The 10,000-nt window shown below is 47.4% G+C and overlaps 1 protein-coding gene across 3 annotated transcripts in view; it reads left to right on the forward strand.

The window, feature by feature from the left end:
* Positions 1-10,000, forward strand: part of Socs16D (Suppressor of Cytokine Signaling at 16D) — a 56,971-nt gene that overhangs the window by 19,740 nt on the left and 27,231 nt on the right. The window contains exon 1 of one of the 3 annotated variants that reach the window (XM_070145026.1): positions 9,814-10,000. This exon is cut by the window's right edge and continues 55 nt beyond it. The exons of the other annotated variants lie outside the window; for them this stretch is intronic. The gene's annotated coding sequence lies outside the window, so the exon portion shown is untranslated. Of the gene's footprint in view, positions 1-9,813 lie in introns of those variants that run through there. 3 annotated transcript variants of the gene reach the window in all.

Here is a 10,000-nt window from a genome sequence, read left to right on the forward strand (position 1 = left end):
ATTTTAAGGATTTATTGGTTTGGTTATTTGTATTGTGTATTTATCTTCTTTTTGGGTGAGGATGATCATGTTTATTCTATTCGTTTGGTTAATGCAGTTGATTTTTGTTAAGAATTTTTTCCCTTGTTATTATTCTTGTCTTTCCCTTATTATTGTTAGTTTTGTAGTTCTTGCTGGTGTCTTTGTCAATTCCACTGTCATTTTTATCACTGCTGTTTTAATCTCGCCTTCGTCCTCATATGGATTATCTCAAAGGAGAGAGAGAGAGAGAGAGAGAGAGAGAGAGAGAGAGAGAGAGGGAGAGGGAGAGGGAGGAGGGAAGGAAGAGAAGAGAGGGGAGAGAGAGAGAGAGAGAGAGAGAGAGAGAGAGAGAGAGAGAGAGAGAGAGAGAGAGAGAGAGAGGAGGGAGAGAGAGAGGGTGAGAGAAGAGAGAGAGAAAAAATGAGAAGGGGGGAGGGAGGGTAAGAAGGGAAAGCCATTATTATTCGGTGTTTTATCTGGCCTAATGGTAACCCTGTCACCACTCGGTTTACTCGCGAAAAATCTTGTACACATCATAATGCTGCTGAGGCAAACCCGTTGATGATGGACCGGGCGCGCCTCCTTGGTTTTCCTCTCTCCTCCTTTATCTCCCTCGCGCTCCCTCCCTCTTTCGCATTCTCTCTTTTCTCTGTCCGCTCTCTGCCTTCTTTCTGCGGTCTTTTCTTTCTCTCTCATCTCCTCCATTTCACTCTCAGCCTAGTACTCCTCATCTCCTTCCTATTTTCTCTTCTCTTGTCTTCGCACTTCTCCTCTCTCTATCTCTTCTCTTCTCTTCGCTCTTCTCCTCTCTCTATCTCTCTTCTCTTCTCTTCGCTCTTCTCCTCTCTCTATCTCTCTTCTCTTCTCTTCGCTCTTCTCCTCTCTCTATCTCTCTTCTCTTCTCTTCGCTCTTCTCCTCTCTCTATCTCTCTGCTCTTCTCTTCGCCCTTCTCCTCTCTCTATCTCTCTTCTCTTCTCTTCGCTCTTCTCCTCTCTATCTCTTCTTCCTCTTCTTCCTCCATCCACATTCTTATCCTCACCCTTTGCCTCCCGTCCTCTCGTTATTTAATGAATCCCCCCCCTCTAAGAAAAACAAAACAAAATAAAAAACGCGCATTTCTCCCCTCAGAAAAAAATGTATTTCCCCTCGAAGGTATTTTATTTATCCTCCGGCCTCGTCCGCGCCGCGAAACGGAAGTCGTCTCCGCGGCGATCATTGGCTTCCATTGCGACGCCGCTTGATGAAATGCGCGGCGGGTGCCTCTCGTGCAAGGGTTTTTTTTCCTTTAGTTTTGTTTGTTTGCTTTCTTTTTTTTTTTTTGGCTTTTTCTTTTTTTTCTTTCTCTTTTTGTTTTCTTTTTTTCTCATTTTCTTTTCTTTTTTTGGCTTTTTTCTGTTTTTCTTTCTCTTTATGTTCATTTTCTTTTTCTTTTTCTTTTATTGTTTTCTATTTTTACAGGGTTGTATGCGTTTATGTCTGTGTTTTTTTTCGTTTTGTTTTCGATATTTCGTTGGAAGAGGGAGATCTAACGAAATTTATTAACAAACTGGCAAACTATTTTTTTTTTTTTTAATTCTCGATTACTTAGGCCTAAATGCACTTTTTTATTATCATCCAGTCCTTCATTAATTAATTTTAGGCGATTACGTAAGATTCGGTCCGACGGCTTACACGCCAAGGCGCAACACCCCCGATTTGTGGCAGGGGGGAGGGGGACGGAGGGGGGGAGGGGCCCAGGTGGGTGTTGGTCGGGCCGCCGCAGCGCTGTGTGTGTGGCCGCCCTGTGTATCTAAACGGTGAGTGACGGGGAACACGAGGCCGGCCAAGAGGAAGTGGGGGAGGGGGGAGATGAGGGGAAAGAGAAGGGGGCAGAGAATTTGGGGGGGAAAGGAGGGAGGGGAAGGAGAAGAGGGGAAGAGGGGAAGGGAGCCAGAGAGTGGAGATAGAGTGGAGGAGACGGAAGGAAGAAGGGTAGGTAGGAGGTGGGGATAGGGGAAGGAAGGAGAAAGGAAGAAGAAGGGGCGAGAGATAGGGAAAGAGGGTGTGGGAGAAAATGGAAAGAAGAAGGGGAAGGAGAGCAGAAAAAAAAATAGAGGGTTGGGAGAAAGGTAAGAAAGAAGGCAAGAAGGGGAGGGGGAGGGAATAAATGGTCAGAATGGAGGAAAGAACAGAACGAGATAGGAAACGAGGAGGGAGTGGGGAAAGAAATGGGAAGAAAGGAGGAAAGATTTCGGAAAGGGAGAGAGCGGGAAAAGATGGAAATCGGGAGCAGAGAAGAAAGGGAATCATAATAGGGGAAGAGACGGGGAAAGAGAAGAGGATGAGGACGAAGGGGAAGGAAAGAAAGGGGGAGGAGGAGGGAAATGGCAACACGGATTGCTGTGACCGGAGGAAAAGGGGCAAAGGGGAAGAGAAGAAACTGGTAAACACGAGAGTATTTATGAGTGGCAAGATTTGTTTAGATTTTTTTCTTCTTTTGGAGAGAGAGAGACAGGAACATTGTTAAGATTTTTTTTTACTTCTAAAAGCAAGATCAGAAGAAAATGAGTGAGATAGAACGAGAAAGCCAATAGATAACTGGGAGAGGAGGGACAAGGAGGAGGAAGGAGACTGAGGGAGAGGGAAGGAAGGAGAACAGATGAGAGGGGAGAGGGAGAAGGGAGGAAGAGGAGGGGAAGGAGAGGGGGAAATGAGGAAAGTTGAAGTATAAATGACAGCGGCTGGAGAGGGCAGAGTGGACGCAAGAGTTCTGCCGCGGACCGTCTCCCAGTTTTTTTTTTTTTTCGGGGGGGGGGGGCGTTTTACCGGATAGGCTTTGCGTCTGAGCTCTTTTTTTTTTTTTTTTTTTTTTTTTTTTTGGGGGGGGGGGTCCGTCTGTGTCTCTCTCTCTAGGTTTCTGTTTCTTTTGATTCGGATGAACGTTTAATTGCCTTTTTTTCCCGTGTTTTGTAGGTGCGTGTTGAAGTTTTCGTTTTAAAAGGGGAAATGTCGGGCAGTCGGTACGAGATTCTTTGGATGTTTCGCGCTCCTCATTCCCCAAAATTGCGTCAATTATAAAAAAAAGGAAAACAAAACAAGAGGATTAAGAATGATTATATCGAGGGCAAATTACATGAATATTGCAGATGATGATGATGTTGATTATGATGCTAATTATAAGAGCAGACGATGACGACGTCGATTATGATGCAGATTATAAAAGCAGACAAACAAATTAAGATCACTCAGCGCGACCGGGGTACTGCTTCTCGAGTCGATGCGTATGCAAATGAGGTCAGAATTATGGGATTAAATTAATGCCTCACGTACACCTCCCGGACCCTGTCTCGACGCCCGCACACACAGACAGACACAGACAGACAGACAAGCATACAGACACGTGGGAAGCATTCTGTGTACGACTTACATAACGAAAAGGTCTCTTCTGCCGAGTACGTGTGCTGTAATGCCGCCCAGTCATGTGTTTTGTCATGTCTGGTTGTCAAGGAAGTAGCACGTGGGCGGTTGTCAAGGAGACGTCTTGGGCGTGCGTTCGGGGCGAGCAAGCGTGGCACTTCTAAGGTTGGACGAGGAAGTTGCGCAAGAGGGTGCTGTCGTGGGTTTGTTTCGGCGCGGGACGGGCTCTGAGGGGGGGTCCGAGTCGTTGTTGAAGGCTGGGCAGGGGAAATTGGTGAAAATTATTATTATTATTGATGGTGATGATGAGGTGTGTATGTGTGTGTGTGTGTGCGTGTATGTATGTATGTATGTATGTATGTATGTATGTGTATATATATATATATATATATATATATATATATATATATATATATATATATATAATATATATATATATATATATATATATATATATATATGTATATATGTATACACGCATGTATCTGTATGTACATATATATACATATGCACATATATATACACATATGTATTTCTATATGCATATATATCTATATACACACACACACACTTCCTTTTCGTTGTATTTCGAATTGCTTGAAACAGTAGGTCTTGGAAAAGGTTGCTCGCTTCCACACTTGTGCTCGACGTGTATAAGCGGCAAGGCATGCAAGGAGGCAGGGAGCGAGGCAAGTTACAAACGTGTTATGTCTTGCTTGGGAATGCCGCGCCACCTCATCCTCATCTTCCTGTCCCGCCTCCCCTCTCCTCTCCTCCTTCTCCTCCTCTTCCTCTTCTTACTCTTTTTCATACCTTTTCTGTCCTTTCCGGCCTTTCCCCGTGCCCTCCGATTTTCTTCTTTATCTTCTCCCGTTCTTCTCTTTTTCTTTATCATCATCATCATCACCATCTCTTTCAGTTTCCCTTTCCTCTATCCATCTCTTCCTTCCTCTTCCTCTTCCCCTTTCCAGCTCCTCCCCCCCCTACTCCCCACTCCCTGGCAGCGGAGGTACAGCTGAGTAATGCGATGCGGAGTGATTGGCAGGGAGTGTGCCAGGCCGAAGAGGGGGGGCGGGGGTAGCGGCGGGAAGCCTTGGTAAGTGCCGCCGTGTGCCAAGGCTGAGTGTCAGGGCGCGAGTCCCAGGGAGATGTCATAAAGAGCATTGTTTGTCGAGTGAAATTGTTTTTTGTTGTGAAAGTGCCGGAGAGGGAAATCGACGGCGTTGTTGGGGCCTCGTCCTGGGCTCGCCGAGGGAGGGCCAGGCCTTTACAGGTAACATGTGCATGAGGGGGCGTGGCAGTGTGTGATATATATATATATATATATATATATATATATATATATATATATATATATATATATATATATATATATATATATATATATATATATATATATATATATATATATATACAGAGACAGACAGAGTGCGGGTGTGGGTGAGAGAGAGAGAGAGAGAGAGAGAGAGAGAGAGAGAGAGAGAGAGAGAGAGAGAGAGAGAGAGAGAGAGAGAGAGAGAGAGAGATTCATAGGCCTGGAGGTGAGTGCCAAGCGGAGATCCGTCTTAGATACAATTCCTGTTCAAGACTCTTACAGTCACGAGGTGCCAGGCCATGTTAAGTAGGGATGCCACTTGCTGCCAGCACTTATCAAGCCCCAAAGTGGCATAACAAGACAGCGTCTACAAGTGCCTTTCGAGAGACGGGAGGGGCGAGGGAGGGGGAATTCAGGCATAGGAATCGCCGAGAGAAGAAAGGCGAAGAGCGAGCACGGCGAGATTGCCTTCACGGAGACCGAGCCAAGTAGGGGAGCCGATCAGGTGGCACCGTGCGGCACTCCCCGCCAAGGCAGCCCTGGACGCGGCGACGGTGAAGGGGCGAGGTGAGGCATCCGGCAGGTGGGCAGAGCGACGCCCAGAGAGGAAGGGGAAGGGGGAGGGGGAGAAGGGGGCTCGAAACCGTTGCAGGTTAAAGGCGGTTTTGGAGGAGACGCTGAGAATTCGCTCTTGTTCCCGGAGCCTTTGCTGGTGGCGGGAGGGGGGGGGGGGGGCGTCGGGCCTGGAATCCGACGCCGAAGGGAACTCGCGGCTTTTGTTCGTGTCGTTATCGGGGGAAGGAGCGGCGCTGGTACTGTTGGTGTATGCAGTGTTACCAGAATTATTTTGCTCTGTATTACTGTTATATTATTATTGATTATTATGATTATTATTGTCATTATTATCTTTTTTTATTATTATTTTAACCAGCAGTAGTAGTAATGTTATTATTATTTTAACCAGCAGTAATAGTAATTTTAGTGATATTGATATAGTTAGCATAGCTTTTTTAGTAACATTTTTGATCAATGTATGTCAGTTGTTACCACAAGTGTTACAGGTATTCATGTCATGTTATCTCCGTTTTAAATATATTGATTACGAATGCCGACCCGTTTTTCCCTCGTATTTTTTCCGTCGAATAAGCTTGGCAGGAGCTTGATCTGGTGAGCGGCCAAGACTTTAAAAAAGGGGGGGTGGGGGGGTGAGGGGGTAATACTGTGAAACAAAAAGTTATGTCAGTGTCTAGGAAGCTGGGGAATGCGGGCACGTGTGGGAGTGTGGTGTGTGTGTGTGTGATGAGCCGTGACGCGTTGTGGTGACGAAGTGTATGAGGCTGGAATGATAATAATGATATTTATGAAAATACAGGGATGTATTTATCGTGTGTGTGTGATTATGTCTGGGTTCTTCTTTTCTGTGTGCATTCTTCCTGCATGTATGTGTATGCTAAGTCTATATATAAACCTTTTGTGTATGGTTGTCTGCGTTGTCTGTGTGCGTGTGCGTGCGTGCGTGTTCGGCGGGTAGGGCAGCCACGGTGTAAACAAATCAATGCATATGGGAACGTTGCAGGGAAGCGGGAGGCGGAGCGGCCGCCGCAGAAGCCCTCCTTCGCCGGCCAGGGTTCTCCAACGATGGAGTCACACGCTCCCGCGGAATCCCAGCGCGTCTCTCGGGCGTGTGTTGGGCGTGGGACCTGCTTCGTCTTGCGAGTTTGTGTTAGGTTATCGCGTTGCTTATTCTTGTCTTTTTTCTTCTTTTTTTTATTCTAGTTTTTTTAATAAGCGGGGACGATTTTTTTCATTTAATGTTTGGGAAAAAAAAGAAAAATGCGTGTCTGTATGGGTTTAATGGGCTTGTATTTATGCCTCCGATCCCTGCTGTAAATAGCTCTCTCTCTCTCGTGGCGTAATAGCTCACCCTACCCTCCCCCCTTCCCTCCCCGGTCCCCATCCTATTCTCCCTTAACCCTCGCCCTTGCATCCTTCACCCTCGCACTCCACCCTTGCCAGATCCCCCACCTTGCAATTTTCACCCTTAAGGAGTAAGACGTTTGAATAAATTATCTGTATTTCGTTAAAAAAAAATCTATGTGTCGAATGGTAACGGGATAAAGGGCACAAAAATGGAGCCGTTTCTCTAGTGTACCGAAAGGGTACGGATTATTACTGTGGTATTTATGATTCATGTTTGTTTAGCCTTGTGATTCGGCGATTGGGTTGACGGGTCTCGAGCACGTGCTGTGTGACTTGGCTCGCTCGTGTCCCAGGCAGTGGAAGGTGCGGGGTCGGACGCGGCTGAAGAAAATTTTGGAACTTTTTTTCGACGAGGAAGGAAAGGGGAGAGAGAGAGAGAGAGAGAGAGAGAGAGAGAGAGAGAGAGAGAGAGAGAGAGAGAGAGAGAGAGAGAGAGAGAAGGGGGGGGGAAGAAAGAGAGAGACAGGCAGACAGAAAGAGAGAAAGAATAAAAAAACGGTAAATACTTACGCTCGGAAAATAAGCGGAAATTCCCATTACCCTTCTAAATGGATTCCCACAGTTCAAGGAAGGTTAGCTCGCCAGTTCTCAGGAGGAAACGAAGTGCATAGAAAAAATGAAACAAACGAACTCAAACACAATCTGAAGGACTTAGTAGCCTGGATTCTATATTTCCCGCATTCGATGATGCTCCCTCTCGCCCTCTCTTACTCTCTCTCGCCCTCTCTTACTCTCTCTCGCCCTCTCTTACTCTCTCTCGCGCCCTCTCTTTTTCTCGCCCTCTCTTACTCTCTCTCTCGCCCTCTCTTTTTCTCGCCCTCTCTTACTCTCTCTCTCGCCCTCTCTTACTCTCTCTCTCGCCCTCGCTTACTCTCTCTCTCGCCCTCTCTTTTTCTCTCCCTCTCTTTCTCTCGCCCTCTCTTACTCACTCTCGCCTTCTCTTACTCTCGCTCGACCTCACTTTTTCTCTCTCTCTCGTACTCTCTCTCACCCTCTTTTACTCTCTCTCGCCCTCTCTTTTCTCTCCCTCTCTTACTCTCTCTCTCGCCCTCTCTTACTCACTCTCGGCTTCTCTTGCCCTCTCTCTCTCTCTCCCCCTTCCCCTTTTTGTCTTCTTGTCCTCAGGCTTATTTCTCAGTTTTCCCTCTTCTATGCTTCTTATATCTGGCTCTGTCTACTTCCCCAGCTCTCGTAACTTTGCACCTACCCCTATCATTCCTTCTTCCCTCCCTCTTCTGCCCTCAGCCCCCCTCTCTCTCCTCCTTTCCTCCTCACCCTCTCCTTCACCCTTCACCCTACCCCCTCCCTTTTACCTATTCCCCTTCCTCTCCATTTTACCTGTTCCCTCTTTTCATTCCGTTCCCCCCCTCCCTTGCCTTCCTCGTCCCCCTTCACCCCTTCACCCTGCCTTCCCCTCTTCCGCCTCCCTTCACCCCTTCCCCCTGTCTTCCCCTCCCTTGCATCCATCCTCTCTTCCCCCTCCCTTTCACCCATCCCCTCTTCCCCTTGCCTTCTCCTCTTCCCCCTCCCTTTCCCCTTGCCTTCCTCTTTTCCGCCTCCCTTCCTCTCTTTCCGCTCCTTCTCCTCTTCCCCCTCCCTTTCCCTCTTCCCCTCCCTTTCCCTCTTCCCCCCTTCTCGTCTTCCCCCTCCCTTTCCCTTTGCCTTCCCCTTGTCTTCTTCCCTCCTTTTCCCTTCCTCCTCCCTTCCCCTTGCCTTCCCCTTCCCCTTCCCCCTCCCCTCCCTTCCCCTCGCCCCTGTAAGATCCCCCCCCGGCCTTCTACTTCCCCCGAGTACCGCTGCGTGCGCCATGCCCATCTCGCCGCCGACCGGGAAGCCGACCAGCGGACATTGGCAATCTGCATAACAACACCCTCTTTATTCATTTATTTGTCTATTTATTTGTCTGGTTATTCAGTCTTTGATTTTTCTTTTTTCGATTTTTTTTCATTCATATGTTTGTTTGTTTTTATTATTATTATTTTAGTTTTTGTGTTTGTTTGTTTGTTTAGGTGTTTATTTTTTTATGCATTATTGTGGGAAGTGTTGAAAAAAGGGTGTGTCCGTGGTTCAGGGAGGGGGTTGGGGGATGAAGGATGGGAATGGGATAGCGAAGATGGGGGGGTAGGGGGGAAGGGGGGTAGAGTTAGTGGTGGGAATTTTTAGAACATGATAGTGGGTATTATTGTCGGCCATTTTCGAATTTGAGAGTTTTGTGTGTGTGTGTGTGTGTTGATACGTTATACTTTTGTTATCTTTATTTTGTTTTAGAGTTTTTTTTTACGCTTTTGTCATCTTTATTTTATTTTATTTTTACCGTGTATTTGTCGTTGGTGTATTTTCGAATCCTTGAACTGTATTCTGCTGGGGGGGGGGGGGGAAGCGCGGGAGTTCAGAACAGCTGAAACAAGTGTGAATTGGAAAGGGTTATGCGGCCATTTAAGCAGAAGGACAGTGGCCGGCTTCCCGTGTCCGTTAGTGGGGGGAAGGAGGGAGAGGGGTGAAGGGGGGGGAGGCATGTCTCACGTGGCGAAAAGAGTCGTCGGCGGCGTCTTTGAGAGAGGCGCGAACTGTCTGTCTGTCTGTCTATCTGTCTATCTCCGGTCGTTCACCTCTCTCTCCCGTCCGTCTCCCATTTTCCACTCCTCCCTTTCTCCATCAACTCTCCATCCCCTTCTTCTTCCTTCTGCTCCTCCGCCTCCTCCTCCTATTCCTCTCTCCTCATCCTCATCTTCATCTATATCCTTCTCTCCTCGTCCTTCTCATCATCCTCCCCTTCCTCTTCTTCCTCCCTCCTCATTCTCATCCTCTTCCTCCTCTCCCTCACCCTTTTTCTCCTCTCTCTTTCTCCCCCATCCTCCCCCCATTCCCCTATTCGCCCCTTCGTAATTGGTCCCCGGAATACGGCGGTCGGGGACACGTGATCGCCGTCGTGGGTGCCTCGAACGCCTCGGCACTGTGGCACTGTGGTATTCTGGCACTCACTCATGCGCCGCAGTCTTGAGGAGTCTCGGGTCCGAACGCCACGAGGTTGTTGTTGCAGCGTTGCGTGCCCTCGTTGCGTGCGCTGGGTCTCGTTCGTGCAGTGTGATATTTTTTATATATTTTTTATTGTTTATTGTTTGTGTTTTCTCGTGCTGTTCCTGGATCGCGGTACTGTGTTGTATCCGTGGTGTGATTTTTTTTTCTTTTCGGTGCGTGTCTGTTTTTGTAGACGACATTTCAAATGATTTCGGAAATGTTCGGAAAAGGGAGAGAGAGAGAGAAATGAAGTGTCAACGTTGCACAAG

The sequence above is a fragment of the Penaeus vannamei genome, chromosome 3 (genome assembly GCF_042767895.1).
Source record: "Penaeus vannamei isolate JL-2024 chromosome 3, ASM4276789v1, whole genome shotgun sequence".
NCBI lineage: Eukaryota > Metazoa > Arthropoda > Malacostraca > Decapoda > Penaeidae > Penaeus > Penaeus vannamei.